Source organism: Corvus cornix, chromosome 11 (assembly GCF_000738735.6).
Source record: "Corvus cornix cornix isolate S_Up_H32 chromosome 11, ASM73873v5, whole genome shotgun sequence".
Classification (NCBI taxonomy): Eukaryota; Metazoa; Chordata; class Aves; order Passeriformes; family Corvidae; genus Corvus; species Corvus cornix.
The window spans coordinates 2,491,605-2,507,495 of NC_046341.1; the positions used below are offsets into that span (position 1 = coordinate 2,491,605).

Here is a 15,891-nt window from a genome sequence, read left to right on the forward strand (position 1 = left end):
GAGCAGACCCATCCCAAGGGATGGTCTGTGGTTGTTTGCCTCTTGCTGAGTTAGGTGTGAATCACCAGGGGTTTGAGTCTAAACTGGGTTGTTCCGCAGGATAAATGACAAAACTTGCCTGAAGCACTCTGGGTGTTTCAGATATTCCCTTGTCCTCAGAATTCCTCCCTGGGCTGGAGCTGTGCTGACGTCTCACTGCACTGGCTGTGAACAGAGGGACACACAGGGATTCCTGCAAGAAGCCTGGGCAGGAGCACAGTGAAGCCGCTCCAGCTCCCACCCTAAGCAGAATCCAGGCTCCCAGACCACAGGTTTCCTTCCCAGTCCTTCAGTCCTAACCCCAAACCAGCCTGCAGAGAGCGAGAAGGAATTGCACAAATGCCTTGGCTGCATTTCAGAGCAGCCTCCTGAGTATTGCCTGGGTGCCCCCACGATGGTGGCAAGCCCAGTCCTGGCACAGCCTGGTGCAAGGGACACCCAACCCTGCTCAAAACAGCCAGGGAGAGCAAAGTAGGAGCTTTAAGGATGACTCTGACCCTTCAAATGACAAGGGGCACACCCCAGCAGGATGAAGACAGGTATGGATGGGGCTTGGAGCAGCCTGGCCTAGTGGGAGGTGTCCCTGCCTGTGGCAGGGAGTTGGGACTGGATGATGTTTGAAGTCCCTTCCAGCCCTATCCCACAGTTCTGTGACACAGCCCCTGCAGACAGGCCGTAAAACCCAGCAAATGCAGCAGGGTGAACAACAACAGGCAAATGAGCATTGAAAAAAAAAAACCAAAAAAGCATAATTATATATAAAAAAAAAAACAAACCAAAAGCTTTAACTACATGACAGCTTGGTTGAGCCCCTGTTCCTGTATTTGCTTAGCTGAGGGCTATCTTTATAAGTCTTCGCTGCCAGATGTTCCCATATTTGCATGCGGGGCGAAGGGGAGGGATGCTCGGCGGGTCCCGGCGCTGCGGGCTCGGCGCTGCAGCCGGATGGCGATTGCCACCCAGTGGCTGCTCGCACCGAGCTGCCTTGGCCCGGCAAGCTCCCTAAAAATAACCCATCTCTTCTCCAAGCCCAGGAGAGCCGTGGCTTTTCCCTCCGTCACGGACCCCGAAACCCCCGGCTCTGCAGCCGTGAGGAGCTCGGAGCGCTCCCTTGCCAACCGCGGGGGTTTGGCTGCCTGGGAGGGACACAAAACTGGGCGTTTTTTGAAGTGCAAGTCACCGCTGCTGCTGCTGCAGGGAAGCTCTGCAGCTCTGGCAGGGCTGAGAAAACCTTTTTGAATCACCTTGGGCCACATCCTGACAAGGGCTGGCAGACCCCATCCTCAGGGAAGGTCCTAGCAGGGACCTGGGGGAATTATGCTCACGTCTCCAAGGTCCCCTTTTCCTAAAACCACAGAATTTTAGGGTTGAAAGGAACCTCTGGGAATTAAAAGTCCAACCTCCTTTTTCCCCCTGAGCTCATTCCTCAGCTCGGGTCATACCAAACAATAAATCTGGGCATCTGGGCATAATTTCTGAATCTGTGGCTGCTGCAAGTTTCTGTCGCAGGGAGCGCGGTCAGAGACACCCCAGCCACCAGGGACCTGGGCTTTGATGGTTTTCCAGCTGGTCCCTCCCCCAATGGGGCTCATTTTTTGCCCTCACGGATTTTCTGCCTGGAGTGGAAACTGCAAACTCCCCTCAGCAATCACAGCTCTCTGCTGCAGCTCTCCTAGGGATTGTTTTGCAGGTGTATTTTGTATTTCTCTATTGTCACCTCTGGAAATCACAATCAGTAAACAGAATGATTCCAGGTACCTACAGCAGCACCAGCCCTACCCCTAAACCAGCTTTTAAAATCCTATTTCCATTACTTATGCAGCAAACAACGCTCACCTTCATACAGACACCTCTCCCACACACCCGTTTAACCACAGACCCTTTAAATTCAGCACAGTGCACCTTGCTGTGGCTAATGAGGCTAATTAGAAGCAGAGGAAAGGAAATGCTCTTGCTGCAGCATTATTATTCGTCTTTTTTTCTGATGCTTCAGTGGTTGGAGCAGCTCACGTACCTTGTAAGGCTTTAACCTCCAAGGGCTGGAGGTGTTTGCTGCCCTGGCTGAGCCAGCTGCTTGTTCCTTTTTGCTTCCAGCTGCTGCTGGAGCTGGTAGGGCAGCAGATTCCCTGGATTTCATTTGAAATGTGCTCTGCATCCCTTGGAAATGCTTGGAGGGGGCTGTTCCTGAGCTAGAGCTGCCTGAGCCCGGGGGGAGCTGTATCAGAGTTAATGGCTGCTGGCAGATTTTCTTTAAGACTTGCAATGGAGCATAAATTCCCTGATCCCGAAGCTGGAGGAGGATAACTGGGGCTCCAGAAATCCTTCTGGTGGAGTGGTGGTTGCTCTTGGGCAGCTGGAGAGGGGATTGCTGCTCCCCTTGCCTCGGTGGTGCCCCCATCACGGGGGGTGTGGGTGTTCCCTCTGCTCTCTTCCCTTCCCTGGGGGTTTTCTGCTTGGAAAATCCTGTTAGGCTGCCCTGCAAGGAGAGAAGAACCTGTGTGAGCTGATAAAGAAATTGTTGGGCAGCTGATGGAGGGGAGCGTTGGGATGAACTCCCTTCCCTTCTCCATCCCACAGGGAATGGGAACAACCCCGGGACAGCTGCTCGGGGACACCCTTGGGGTGCTGCTTCTCAGCCAACTTGGCAAAATGAACAGGGTTGGAAATCTGGGAGGACCCAGGTGCTCCATGGGGGCTGGTTTTGGGTGTCCAGAGCCAGAAAATTCATTTCTGCTCTAATCCCCTGATCTCAGGTGCAGTTCTGGCAAGGCTCTGGATTAAGAAGAAATTATTTTCTCAATCCTGCTCTGAAGGCACAAGGTTTAACCTAAAACCTCTGCTCAGCTGCCCCCTCGCAGGAATCACCTAGTGCTTTCCAAGGGAAAATTCCCAGTTGTGGTTATCCCAGCACTAATCCCAGTGCTGGTTTTTCCAGCAGCCTGGCTCTGAGGCTGTTTGGGCACCCCAAGGCGCCACTGCAGCAGCATTTCCTCCGCAGAACCTCGTGTCCTGCAGCCCAGCTGATCCCCCTCCTGCAGAAAATCACCCGTGGGAACTGCTTGACCACTGCTAAACTTTCTCCCAGTGCAAAACTCCTTCCCTGTTGCTCAGCATTTAATTTCCACTCGGTTCATCTGCAAAATAAAAAGCAAAGATTTGCAGCCTCCAAACCATTTCCTCTTTCTGTGGGATGCGCTGCTGAGCTGGGGACAAACACAGCCTGTGGGGGTTTGACAAAGCCTGGCTGTGCACACTCTCTGGGCTGGGTTTAGTGGGGGTAAAATCAGCTTTTTTTTGGGTGATATAACAGCCTGGGCTGCTGTCAATTCTGTGTTGAAAGGCAGAGCAGCAGTGGGGAAGGTGAGAGCTGTGCTGGCTGCACGGCTGGAAATATCAGCCCCAGGCTCTCCTGGAATATCGGCGGGACCAGGCAAACATTAATGGGGTAAAAGGAGCGAGATTATTCCCAGAGGGTGGAAAAACACCGGTGCGCATTGCCCAGAGTGGTGGTGGCTGCCCCATCCCTAAAAGCATTCAAGGTCAGGTTGTACAGGGCTTCGAGCAACCTGAACTAGCTGAAAAATTCCCTGTTAATTGCAGGGGTGTTGGATTAGATGAACTTCAAAGGTGCCTTCCTAAGGAAGCTGCATCGGGAGGGATTTTGCACAAATCTCAGCTGGAGGAGGTGCAGCCCTGGCAGCTGAGCAGCAAAATCGTCCCCCCGAGTGCTAATGAGAAAGCAGAAACTCTGCTTTTTCCCCTAAATCAGCCTAGAAAAGGCACTCTGGAGTTTCAAAATCGAACCTTTTGTCAGACTTCCTTAAAAATTTAACTTATTCCTTCGCTGGGCTCTTCCTTTCCTAAGGCGAGAGGGGAAGTGGAACCATCTACCCCTATTGATTTTTAAATATCTGCTTTTCCTCAGAAACGCTCAGGATTTAGCTGCAAAGCTGAATGCTTAAAAATGGGCTTTTGCGTCAAGTCTCAGGAACTTTTTATCCTTTATCCTTCTGAGTATCATCTAATCATTAAATGTGTAACAAGTTACCCAGCCTGGCAAGTAATTTCCTAATTATCTTAATACAGAGATGACATTGTGTTTTGTGAAGTTGTTCCTTGTTCTTGAAAACCTGGGGACAGTGGTCACATTTATATTTTATTCTTGTATTTGATATATATCCATCCATTTCTAGTTTGTGCCTCACCTGTGTATCTATGAATAAAACTCTTCACGAAGCTTTTCAAACTTTAATGTCCCAGCTAAAACCCATTTGAAGAAGCAATTGAGGCAAACCGCTCAATTTTCCACTTTTTTACCCACTCTGCCTTCTTCAAAAGGCCACTTCCCAGCCCCTCCATAGTTCTTTTTTTCCTGATGGACGGATTTATCAGTCCTATTCCTCCATTTCTGGTTGCTCTGGCTGGCAATTTGCAAATTAACTACCTCCGTGGAACGGATTTATTACTTTATAATAAATTTAGGGGAACTGCTCTTTTCTGTGCTGTGAGCAATGCTTGGCCTGACCTGCGTCCCAAAGCACTTTAATTCCTGCTTTAATCCACACGGGATTGATTCCCAGGGAATAAGGAATGGAAGGAAAGGAGATCGGATGGAGACAGGACTCTGCCAAACCTGGATCCATTCGAACCTGGAGCTCTGCACAGAGAAAGGTCCCTAGGTGAGCGCTGCTGGCACATTCCAGCCTTTGAAGTTGTGAGGAATTAAGGATTTGAGGGAGGTTTAGGGATGCAGGAGCAACCCAGCCCCCCAAAATAGCGCCAGACAAGCCCAGCTCTCCATGAGACTCCGCACAGCCCCAACCCCGGGGAGCGCCGGGGAGCTTCAGCTCTGGGAAACGCCTCAGACAGGAGCGGGAGCTCGGACCTCCCTCAAAGGCTGCCTCGGGTCCCTCTTCAGGCGGCTGGGAAAGCTCCGGCTGCGCGGAGAGCTCCTCACGGGGCTTCTCTTGGAGACTGCCTCCCTCTACTGAGAGCCAGAGCCACCCGCACGCCGGGCCGGGGCTGCCCCGGGAGCTGCGAGCGCCTTTGGGGGATGCTGCGTGGGGCTGGGATGTGCCTGGGAGGGCCTTTGGGTGCTCTCCAGCACGTTTCAAGGGTGCTGTGCACATTTTGGGTGCTCTCCAGCATGCTCCAAGGGTGCTGTGCACATTTTGGGTGCTGGTTTGAATGCATCGAGGGTGTTGTGCACATTTTGAGTGCTCTCCAGCATGCTCCAAGGGTGCTGTGCACATTTTGGGTGCTCTCCAGCATGCTCCAAGGGTGCTGTGCACATTTTGGGTGCTCTCCAGCACGTTTCAAGGGTGCTGTGCACATTTTGGGTGCTGGTTTGAATGCATCGAGGGTGTTGTGCACATTTTGAGTGCTCTCCAGAATGCTCCAAGGGTGCTGTGCATATTTTGGGTGCTCTCCAGCAGGTTCCAAGGGTGCTGTGCACATTTTGGGTGCTGGTCTAAATGCACCAAAGGTGCTGTGCACATTTTGGGTGCTCTCCAGCATGCTCCAAGGGTGCTGTGCATGTCTCGGGTGCTGTTTTGAATGCATCAAAGGCCCTGTGCACATTTTGGGTGCTGATTTGAATGCATCAAGCGTGCTGTGCGCATTTTGGGTGCTGATTTGAATGCACTGAGGGCGCTGTGCACATTTTGGGTGCCCTGCAGCACGTTCCAAGGGCGCCGTGCACATTTTGGGTGCTGTGGGCGCTGCGCTGTTCACATCCAGCTGCTGTGAGGGAGCCTCAGGTGTGGGTGCTGGATGCGGCACAGGCTGTGAGTGCTGCGCCTGCAGAATCCCGGGATGGTTTGGGTTAGAAAGGTCCTTGAGGATCATCTCGTTCCACCCCCTCACACCACCGGTGCTTGATGAGCCTGAGCGGTGTCACCGTGCGGTGCCAGCCGGGGACAAGCGGTGCTGGCCGAGGCAGGAGGGTGGAATGACACAAACAATTCCCTTCCCAGCACGGGATCTGCCAGCACGCCGGTGAACGGGCAGCTGCGAACCAGCAGCCTGAATTTATCCCGAACTGGCGCTTTGCGTCAAGTGGCTGCTGTGTTTTTAATCCAATCCCTGAGCCCCCAGGCAGGATTTGTTGTGCTGCTGGATTTTTCCTTTGCCAGCCAGGGTAGGATTTCATCAAACGAGCTGGATAATTTCCCCACATCCTCAGGGGCTCGCTGGCAGCTCAGCTCCTCTGGGCTGCCCTTAGCAACCAGCGCAGGAAAAGCAGAGCTCCCGCACCACAGGATGATTTCCACCCTCTGGAGCAGCGGGCAGGGCACCTGAGCATGTCCCGCTCCTGCTCTTTGCCCTCGCCTTTGTCACAGCTGAGCCTCTGCTCCTGGCACAGCCGCAGCCGCTGGCTCCAAAGGATTTGGATGCCATCCTAAATCGGCGGCAACTCCTGCGGGGGGATGTGCTGGAGGAATGCTGGGGCTGAAAGCAGCGAGCCCCGAGCACCCTCAGCTCCTCCAGGCTGACCTGAAGGTTCTTGACCCGGGTGGGTGGAGGGAAAAATATTTATTGTCCCAACAGCGAGGAGCAGGATTTTTCCAGCTGGAGGAGCTGAGGCTGCTGCAGAGCTCTCAGCGAGGTTTGTTGGAGGGAAAGGGGAAAACAAGAGCAGCAATTCCCCCACTCATCCCTGCAAAAAGGTTAATTCCCTTCCCACACTGCCAGTGACCCCGGCGTGCCGTGGATCCTGGTCGGGAGCAGGGTCAGTGCTGCTGGAGGCAGAACTTCCAGCTGGGGAACACATGGAAGCGTGGCCAGCAGGAGCAGGGAGAGGGGACATTTCCAAGCCCTTCTGCCCTGGCAGCTGAAGGGGCTTCCAAAGGAAAAGGTTCTTTTCAAGTTTATGGCAGGGATGAGCCTGGCAGCTGGAAAGGAACCCCCGGTGAGGGATCAGCCATGGGAAAGAAACGTGGGAACGGCAGCAGGGGCTGATCCCACTCGGAGGATGAGCAGGATTTACTGCATGGAAGGCAAAAAAGAAATGAGCTGAACACGCCAGAAAAATGGGGGCTGGAGGGAAGTAATGGTGCAGGATGTGCAATTTCAGGTAGTAAAAAAGTCAATTATTTTGGGCCAAACCCACAGCACGGTTTTGCTGTTTTCTGGATTTTGAGGCGTAAAATGCTCTACCCCTCCCTCCAGATTTGGGCTTATTTCTGTTGTGCTTCTGCCACGTGTTGATAAAGGCTCAATATTGATGCTTTGAGGTTATCAGTCAAGCAGAAGAGCTCCCAGGCACTGGAGCCAGATCGATTTTCCTTAAGGAATCCTGCTTGGAAGTCACCAGCACAGGCACCTCTGTCTCTGCTGAGCCTGGTGTAATTTCTGTGTGTGCACCTCAAAAAGGTGTTAATAACAACCACATCCACACCCCAGGGGTGGCTTTCCCTTCCCAACCCACCTCTCCCTTCTCATCTGCTCCCCAACCTCGAGGTGGGATCAGCCAGGGCTTTGATTTCAAAGCTTCTTTTTTCTTTTCCCTTTCCCCCCACTCCTTTTCTTCCTGTTTTACTCCACCCCCCTGCCAAATTTCCTCCCTCCTTGAAGATCCGTATCTGCCCCTACCCTGCTCTTTTTTATGGCACCTATCACCCTGCTACCTACGTGTGGATGAAGGCGAGCACGGCTGTGCTGCAGCTCCCTAAATCCCCGGGGATTCCAGAGGCCTGGAAAGGCGACAGCCACAGCTCCCCTGGATGCCATATAACAGCAAGGGGGCTGTTTCCACCAAAGGGTCCCTGCCACGCATCCAGCAGCTGGGGGGCTTTGATTCAGATAGGGATCTGCACAGGGCTGGCCTCCAATTAAGGGCGAGGGATGGGGTTTTATGGCTCTGGTTTCCCCCCACTGGCGTCGGAAGGAATGGCATTGGATGTCAGCGGGATCTAAACCCTGGGATGGGGTGGTGGAGTCTTCTCCTGGTGGCTACAGGGAAATCTGGGTAGGTTTCTCTTTTTTCTTCTCTCCAAGAAAATGCCTGCTGGTCACTGAGCCTGACACACCGCTAGATCAAGAGCTGAGAATCCCCGTGGCCCGTTTTGTTGGAAATTGGGGATAGTTTGGGAAATAGGAATGGAAGAAAATGTGTAAAAGCTGTGTTTTTAATACATCCCTGCCCTGTGACTGGACAGACACCAGCAGCTGTGCCTGAACACCTGAGCTTTTCTATTTGCTGCAGGGTAAAACGGGGGGAAATGAGGGAAAACAGGGAGAATTTGGGCATTTCCCGGGAAAAGCAGCGTTGTGCCATGCAGGGGTACAAATATTTGCATGCTGGGCATTAACTGCACCTCCTGAGGGATTAAAGGATCAGGGAATCTCCCTGTGCCAGGTTTTACAGTGCCCACTGCATTGTCCCAGGCTTCTTCCCTTGTGCCCAAGCTGCCTGGAACTGATTTTGGGATGTGCAGCCAAAACTGCTCCCCCAGCACAGGAAATATTTGCATCCATCCTAAGGCAGATCCCTCTGGGTGCATTTGGGGCTGCTGCTTCCTCCCCACTGGAAGCAAATCCTAGGCAAATCCATGATCAGCTTTGTAGGCGGGGGAGTGTCACCCCAAAATTCCGGGGGCATCTCCAGGTGGGGGGGTTGCAGGAGCCGCTGCTCATCCCGGCTGTGCCGAGGGGCAACCAGCACCATTCCCAACCAGCCTGCGCTGTCAGGGCATTAATTACGGGAATCTAATGGGAAATGTAAACAGGAAAGCTCCGGGGGGAGATAAGGGGAGCAGGGATGGGAGGCAGGGGCTGACAAGCTCCCTCTGGTGCGAGGAACGGACTTCAGAGCAAAGTTGACTTCCCAGCCCGCGGCTGGCGGCCACTCAAAGGTGTTAATTAGGGTGGGAGATAACGCCTGGGACACTGTCCCCAGCTGTTCCGCTTTTTTTGGGAACCATCACATTCCTGGGGCTTGAAGTTCAGCGGCACAGACCCAGAGTTGGTGTGTTGGAGGGATAGGGACCTGCATTGCTGTGCAAGAGTGGGAATGGCTTCAAACTGAGTTTAGATGGGATTTTGGGAAGGAATTGTTCCCTGGGAGGGTGGGCAGGCCCTGGCACAGGGTGCCCAGAGAAGCTGTGGCTGCCCCTGGATCCCTGGAAGTGTCCAAGGCCAGGCTGGACAGGGCTTGGAGCAGCCTCGATCAGCAGAAGGTGTCCCTGCCCTTGGCTGGGGTGGCACTGGATGAGCTTTAAGGTCCTCTCCAACCCAAACCCTTCTACAGTCCCACGGTTTTCATCCACTTCAAGTGAGTTGAAGAAATGGCGGGGGGGGGGGGGGTAGGACTGCGTTTTCCTTGTGTTCGTGGCATTTTGGTGTCCCCACAGCTCAGGTTTGTGGTTTAACCAGCAGCCCAGCCCTGCTTACACTGCTCTGAGCAGAAGAAATCCCCTCACCAGTGCTGTCCCACATCCTCCTCCTCCCGCCCACCAGGCTGTGCCAAGGACATCTCCCTTTTTGGGGAGTGAGAGTTTAGTTCAGAGAAGAAATGGTTGGAAATGGCTTGTGCAGGATTTGGGGGAACTGAGTCTCCTTCAGAGGTAAAATCCCCTTCAGTGGGGTCTGGGAATGCCCCTGGCATCTCACAGAGGCCAGGTCCCATCCTCCCTGAGAACCAAGTGTCATGACTGGAGTGAATTGGAATTTAGTGACCTTGCTGGAGGAAATTGTTTTGCTCAAACCAGGATATATTTAGAATTTTTTTTTTTAGGATTTTTATTCTCAGCCATTTTTCTTTGCAGGCAGGTTTCACTTCTCTTTCTGAGCCTCTCTTTGTGTTTTCCTTTGCAAAAGGAGAAAAAAAAAAATCCCTCAGTGCTCTGGGGAAACAATTTTCTTCTCGCTGCCCCCCGCCACGAGCCTGACTGCACTGCAGAAATCCTGCTCATCTCTTGTCAAAGCTTGAATGGAATTAATTTAATGGATTTTAAAGGTGTTGGATGAGGTGGGAATCTCCTGCTCTCCCTGCCTTTTGAGGAAATCCTCTCCTGTTGCTTTGCCTTCCCCTGGATTTATCTCTGTGTCATTGAGAGCATAACTCTGAACCTCTTTGAACTCCAAAGGACAAGGAAAAAGTGTAAACCCAGCTATTAAAAAACCTCTTTTCCAGTGCTGCTCCATTTAAAATCCATCTGGAACAATAAAAGGAGTGGCACTGTGATCCCTGAGCCATCACCCCACAGTCCTGCTGGCCATGGAGCTCTGCCCTGTTTGCCCTGTTTTCCCCATTTTCCCTGTTTCTCTTCCTTTCCAGTTGTCTCCTTTACAACCAGAGAAAAGCGGCGCATCCCCGGCCTGCCCTGAAACACAACATTCCCAGAAGGTGGATTTGTGAATGGTTGGCTGCTCATGATGTGCCTCGGGGCCTTCATTTTCGGCACTTTTTTCCAGGCCAGCTGAGGGAGGAAGTTTGCAGGATGTTATCAGCATCCTGTTGCTGTGACCTGCTGAGCAATAGCATGGAAATGTCTCCCCTTCACCACACCCCGGTGGCAACCTTTTGGCTCCTGTCTGCTGGCCGTGTTCTGCAAGATTAATGTGTTTTTCCACACATCCATAGCTAAAAGGCATGGATTTTTCGTTTTTCTTGGGTGTTTTTTAGGATTTTCCTGTTATCCAGGCGTTTCTGGCAGCATTTATAAAGTGTGCAAGCGACTCCTGGCATGGTGGAGTCACCTCACTGGGGGACATCCAAAACATGGTCAAGGTGTCTCATCTGCAAGAAGGGTGGAGAAGGGTTTTGGCTTTTGGGGTAGAGAGCCATTGGTTGGAGAGGACTGACAAAAAACCCAACTGAACCCCCCCCCCCCCCCAAAAAAAAAAAAAACCAATAAAAGGGAATAAAACTAAGAATTATGTCACCTTAATGAGGATAAATGTTTGATTTTTAGCTGTTGGAGGGGTTTCCCCCAGGGCAGTCAGTAGTGAACATCTTGGATGCTCCATGTGCTGTGTTTCCACCACCAGCCACGATATTGGCTGTTATCCATGAAATTCCATGATCCCTGGCACTGGAATGAGTCAGGCAGAGCAGCTTTCCATGGGAAATGGCTTTGCTGCAATGGAATCCTTCTCAGGGAGTGCCTTCGTTTCACCAAATTACAAGAAGAAACCAGGCTGAGCTTTCTCCTTTCATCCTGATGGTCATGTAATTCCATAATTCTTTAATATCAGCAGAATATTTCAATTCCCCTGGAAGAAAACATTCCAATGGTTCCAAAAATATCTATTTAGACATTCTTGCTCCAAGGGATAAAAAGAAGAGAAAGTGAAGTGTGAAAACAAAACTCCAAAGCTCCTCTCAGGAGATGTTTTTTGCTCTTTCCACATCCCATTCCCCAGCTCATCCCTTCCCACTGCTCTCCTTGGAGCATCATCAGCAAAGGGTTTGAGCCACAAGCCTGGTTCTCCTCCAGGAACATCCCTTGGGAATGTCCAGCACCCAAATTTGGACAGCCAGGGTTTGGAAAGGTGAGAGGAATTCGTTGTGTCCAGGTTTGACTCCACAGACTCATCCTCCCTCATCTGGTACCCAGTTCGAGTGGGGTTTAATGGATGGAGAAAAATCAGGTCCCACTGTCCTGATTCACCCCGAATGGGATCCTCATGGGAGCAGCCAAGCCCTCCAAGGAGAGATGGTCTCCTCAAGGCTCCAAGCTGACTTTGGATTTGGGCTTTTTACCCTCTTTGTGTGTTCAGGGTGAGCTTGTGGGACTGAGCTGAGCTCTGGGTGGTGGCCACATCAAGCTCTGCTGTGGTGGAGGCCAAGCAGAACAACAGGAGCTGCTCTTGGCTCCTGGAGTAGCCAACATCAGCTTTTATCATCCCAAGGATTCCCGGTGTCTCTCCAGCTGCATGGCCTGAGGCTGTGACATTGTTTGTCCAGAGCCTTTCCCATTCCTGGCAGAACAGGCTGGTGTTTGTTATAGGGAGAAGAAGCTTCCTCCAGCAGGAATAACTCTGATTTAAGGTCCTGGTCCTTTTTCAGGGCTCTTCAGGGAAAAGATAATTCTGACCCCATTTTATCCAGCCACCTATTTTTGCTCAGCTCGATGGCAAAGCCTTGGCTGGAGCTGCCAAGTAACGTCACCTCTGTCCCTTTGCCCCCTGTGCCTGGGGGCCAGTAAATCTGTAGGCACACATTAGGCCTTCCTGAAAAGCCTGGCATTGCCGGGAGAAAATCAAAAGCAGGAGGGTTTTTATGATCTCTCTCCTTATTGTCTTCTTTTTTTTATTGCCTTTCGGAGTCACCCTGGAGAGCAATCTCCATCCCACAGCGTGGCCCTGCCAGACTTCCTCTGCTGTCGCTGTGACCTAAGGAATGGAGGCCAAGCCTTCCCCTGCCCCGAGCATTAATGAATTTAGCTCTCTAAACTCCAGGGATCCCTTTTTCTGTGTGTTCCCAAGCTCCACTGGGACTCCCAGGGCTTTTTTCCCTCACAAAACCATCACCCCAAACTTGCGTTTGGGAGCGGAAAGGCCGCGGGTTCCTTGGCTGGTGCCGCGGTGGGAAGTCTCTGGAACCCCCTGATAATTCCTGACTCCCAGGGCGGTCTGCACGGGGGAGAGGCTTGGAATCTGGCAGGAGCCCGGAGAGAGATGCTTCTTGCAGGGAAACTATGTGCTCTGCTCACTCATTAAGCACTTATCTCCTGCTCCTGCTCCGAAGGAGGACGGGGTTGGAGCGGAGGAGGCGCGGGACACACCAGGAGGCCGATCGCAACAGGCACAGATCCTTTAGGAGAAGGTAGAAGTGAGACACCATTGCTGAGGTCACGGTGAGGTTTGTAGGGACTCCTTTTGGCCCTTATCATTCCAAAGTATGCAGCCCACCTCTGCTTTCCTGGGAAATCGGGAGGTGGATAAAAACTGTGCTGCGGGAAATGTGCTGATATCAGCTCCTCTGCTGGAGTCTGGCTTCGTCCCCTTAATCACAGAATCATGGAATTGTTTGGGTTGGAAGAGATCTTCAAGCTGATCTAGTTCCCAACATCCACATTCCTTCTCGATATCCCATCTACTGTGTCAGTGGGAAGCCATTTCTGCTTGTCCTGTCTCTCCAAACCTTTTTCCAGAATCCCTCTCCAGCAGTCCTGGAGCCCCTTTAGGCACTGGAAGGGGCTCCAAGGTCTCCCCAGGGCCTGCTCTTCCCCAGGCTGAACGATCCCAATTCTCTCAGCCCTGCAGGTGCTTCCTGCCTTATTCCAGAATTGCTGTAATCAGTGGGATTTTCCAGTAAAAAGTCACGTTCCATCGTGCTTTGGGAGCTGCTGGATATGAGAAGGGACAGGGACAACTTCTAGGATACATCCACGATAAAACTTCCCAAGGTTTGACTGGGATGTGTCGTTGGGATTTTCCCCTTGGCAACCGAAGAAATTACTTAAGGAAAAAAGTCATTGCAATTTCCTCCTAATTTTTGCCTGTTCCAGGAAAAGAGGGGATTTCTCAGTCTAAGAGGGAGGAAGGACAACCTGGCAGCCACAGGCCAGTGCCTGGCAAAGAATTCCAAACCTGGAGAAACTTGTGCCGGACCAGCCCATATTTCCATAACTGGATTCCCAGCATGGGATGGGTTTTCAGGATCTGACCTTTCTCTCCTGGCAGCGACTAAACTTCCACCTTCCTTCCCTACTTGTCTTCTGAGAGTGGCAACAACTCTGATATCAATCAATTAATTAATTAATTACACGCTTCCACGCCTCCTTCTATGGGTCCAAAACTGAGCTCGGATATTTTACTGAGAAACTTTTCCTGGGCAAAAAATTTCCACCTGGATTTTCTTTCTCTGTTTGCTTTGAGGCATGAGGCATTGGATGAGCTGCCTCAAAAGCTGGAAAAATTCTGATTAAAATGGGAATACTCTGCTGAACTCTTCAGGCAACCTGTTTCTTACCCTTCCCTGTGGATGCTGGCTTTGGTGGGCTGTTCCCATGCATGAGGAGCTGTTTTCCTTGGATTTACCTTTCTGCTGGAATACAGCAGTCCTCTCTTCCCCCACCAACGCTGCATTTGCAGCACAGTTGGACTGATGAGCTCATCAGCTGCTGGCTCATCCCAGTGCTCCACGCTGCAGCTGGGCTGCTCCGCACTCCTTTTATGTCACACGACATTCCCATCATAATTCCAAGGTCAACATTTTGGCTGACTCACTCCAGGCCAAACAGGGGATTTCCAGAAGCAAAAGCTGCAATAGGAATATTTCTTTCTGCTTGGGTTTTTTATTATTTTTCCCCTCCTCTGTGTGTGAACCCACTGGGAAGTGGCTGGCCTGACTCTGCACATCCTGGCAGGGCTCGGCTGAGCTCATCCCAGCTTCCTTCTGATCCTTCTGGGAAAGGTTAGAGGAGCTCCAGGCTCCTCATGGCTGCATAGGGGGTCTCCTTGCACCTTGGTAAGGGAAATGGGTGCAGCTAAATCATAAAAATGTGGAATGGGTTGGGTTGGAAGGGACCTTACAGCTCATCCAGCTCCATGGGCAGGGACACCTTCCACTGTCCCAGGTTGATCCAAGCCCCGTCCAGCCTGGCCTGGGACACTGCCAGGGATGGGGCAGCCACAGCTGCTCTGGGCACCCTGTGCCAGGGCCTCCCCACCCTCCCAGGGAACAATTCCTTCCCATTATCTAATTGAAATGGAGCTTAGAAACAAAACAAATTATATATTTTTAATATTTTTAGATGAGTCTTGAAGCTGGGTCTTTGTGGGAAACCGCAAGTGAAGTGCCTACTGAAATATCCGTGTGTTGATGCAGTCTGGGATCAGCAGGGCAGGACCCTGGTGGAAAAACAAAGGGATTCCCTGTTAAACCTGGTCCATGCTGGCCTTGGCTCCTCCTTTAGGAATCATCCAAGATAGGGTTTCATGTGTGCCTCGTGCTGTCAGGAGTGGTTATGATCACATCCCCTTTTCATTGGCCTTTGCACATCTCCTTCCAAACCTAGAAATGTTCTTTCACCTATGAAAAAATATTCAAAAAATCAGATTTTTTTCCCCAAACCCGCGATACCTACCTTGAATTCCCAAAGTGCAGCATCACACCCTGGCTGCAAAGAGCCTTTTCCATCATCCCCGGGGCTGGAGCGGAGTCAGCACTTGGAAAACTCTCCAGGAGGGGGGGATTGTTCCCTGGGCTGACCGATGCCCCCTCGGATGCTGCAGGGAGCTGACGGAGCAGTAAGAGGGGACAGGAAAACAACATTCAGCTGTGGCATTTGCTGCTTGCGTGCAGCCGCAGGCAGGAACTGCTTCCTCTGTTTCCAGGCTTTTAGGGAAAGGGGAGCTCCGCGGAGTTGCTAAATTGGAAATGAAGTGAAAAAAAAATCTTGCTTCGAACAACAGAATGTTATGTTTGGCTATTTTTTCTTTCTCGTTTTTTTTTTTTTTTTTTTTTGGAAGACAAAAAACACAAAACCTTGGAGTGATTTACATGGGAAAGGGGAGCCGGAAACAATTTTAGAGGCTGTTTTCCAAAATTGATGAATAACAGAAGATACAATGGGTAAAGCAAATGGCCCAAATTTCCTGCTCTTTTAAGCAGCTGAATAGATACTGAAAACAAGGGTGCCCTGTTTTTCTCCTGATGGAGCTGCCAGAGAAGAGGGATTTTTCCTGGGTTATTTTGGTTCTGGAGGCAGGAGCAAGGTGGGTGCTGGGGATCCTCGGGACTGTGGATGCTCAGAGGAGCAGGATGCATGGGAATTCCAGAGGTGGGGAAGAGCAGCGTGGGCCAGAATAATTTTGAATAATTTCTGGCAAATAATGTTGCATGAGTCATGAGGAGGGGTCTGAAACTTCCTTTTGGATTTTTAAAAAATTATTTCTCAT

The 15,891-nt window shown here is 51.4% G+C and overlaps 1 long non-coding RNA gene across 1 annotated transcript; it reads right to left on the bottom strand.

The window, feature by feature from the left end:
- Positions 1-14,716: 14,716 nt before the first annotated feature.
- LOC104691844 lies at positions 14,717-15,346 on the bottom strand. The gene is made up of 2 exons (XR_752276.2): positions 15,078-15,346; positions 14,717-14,841 (listed from the first exon to the last, which is right to left on the bottom strand). It is a non-coding gene; the product is annotated as an uncharacterized LOC104691844 (long non-coding RNA).
- Between the last annotated feature and the right edge of the window lie 545 nt (positions 15,347-15,891).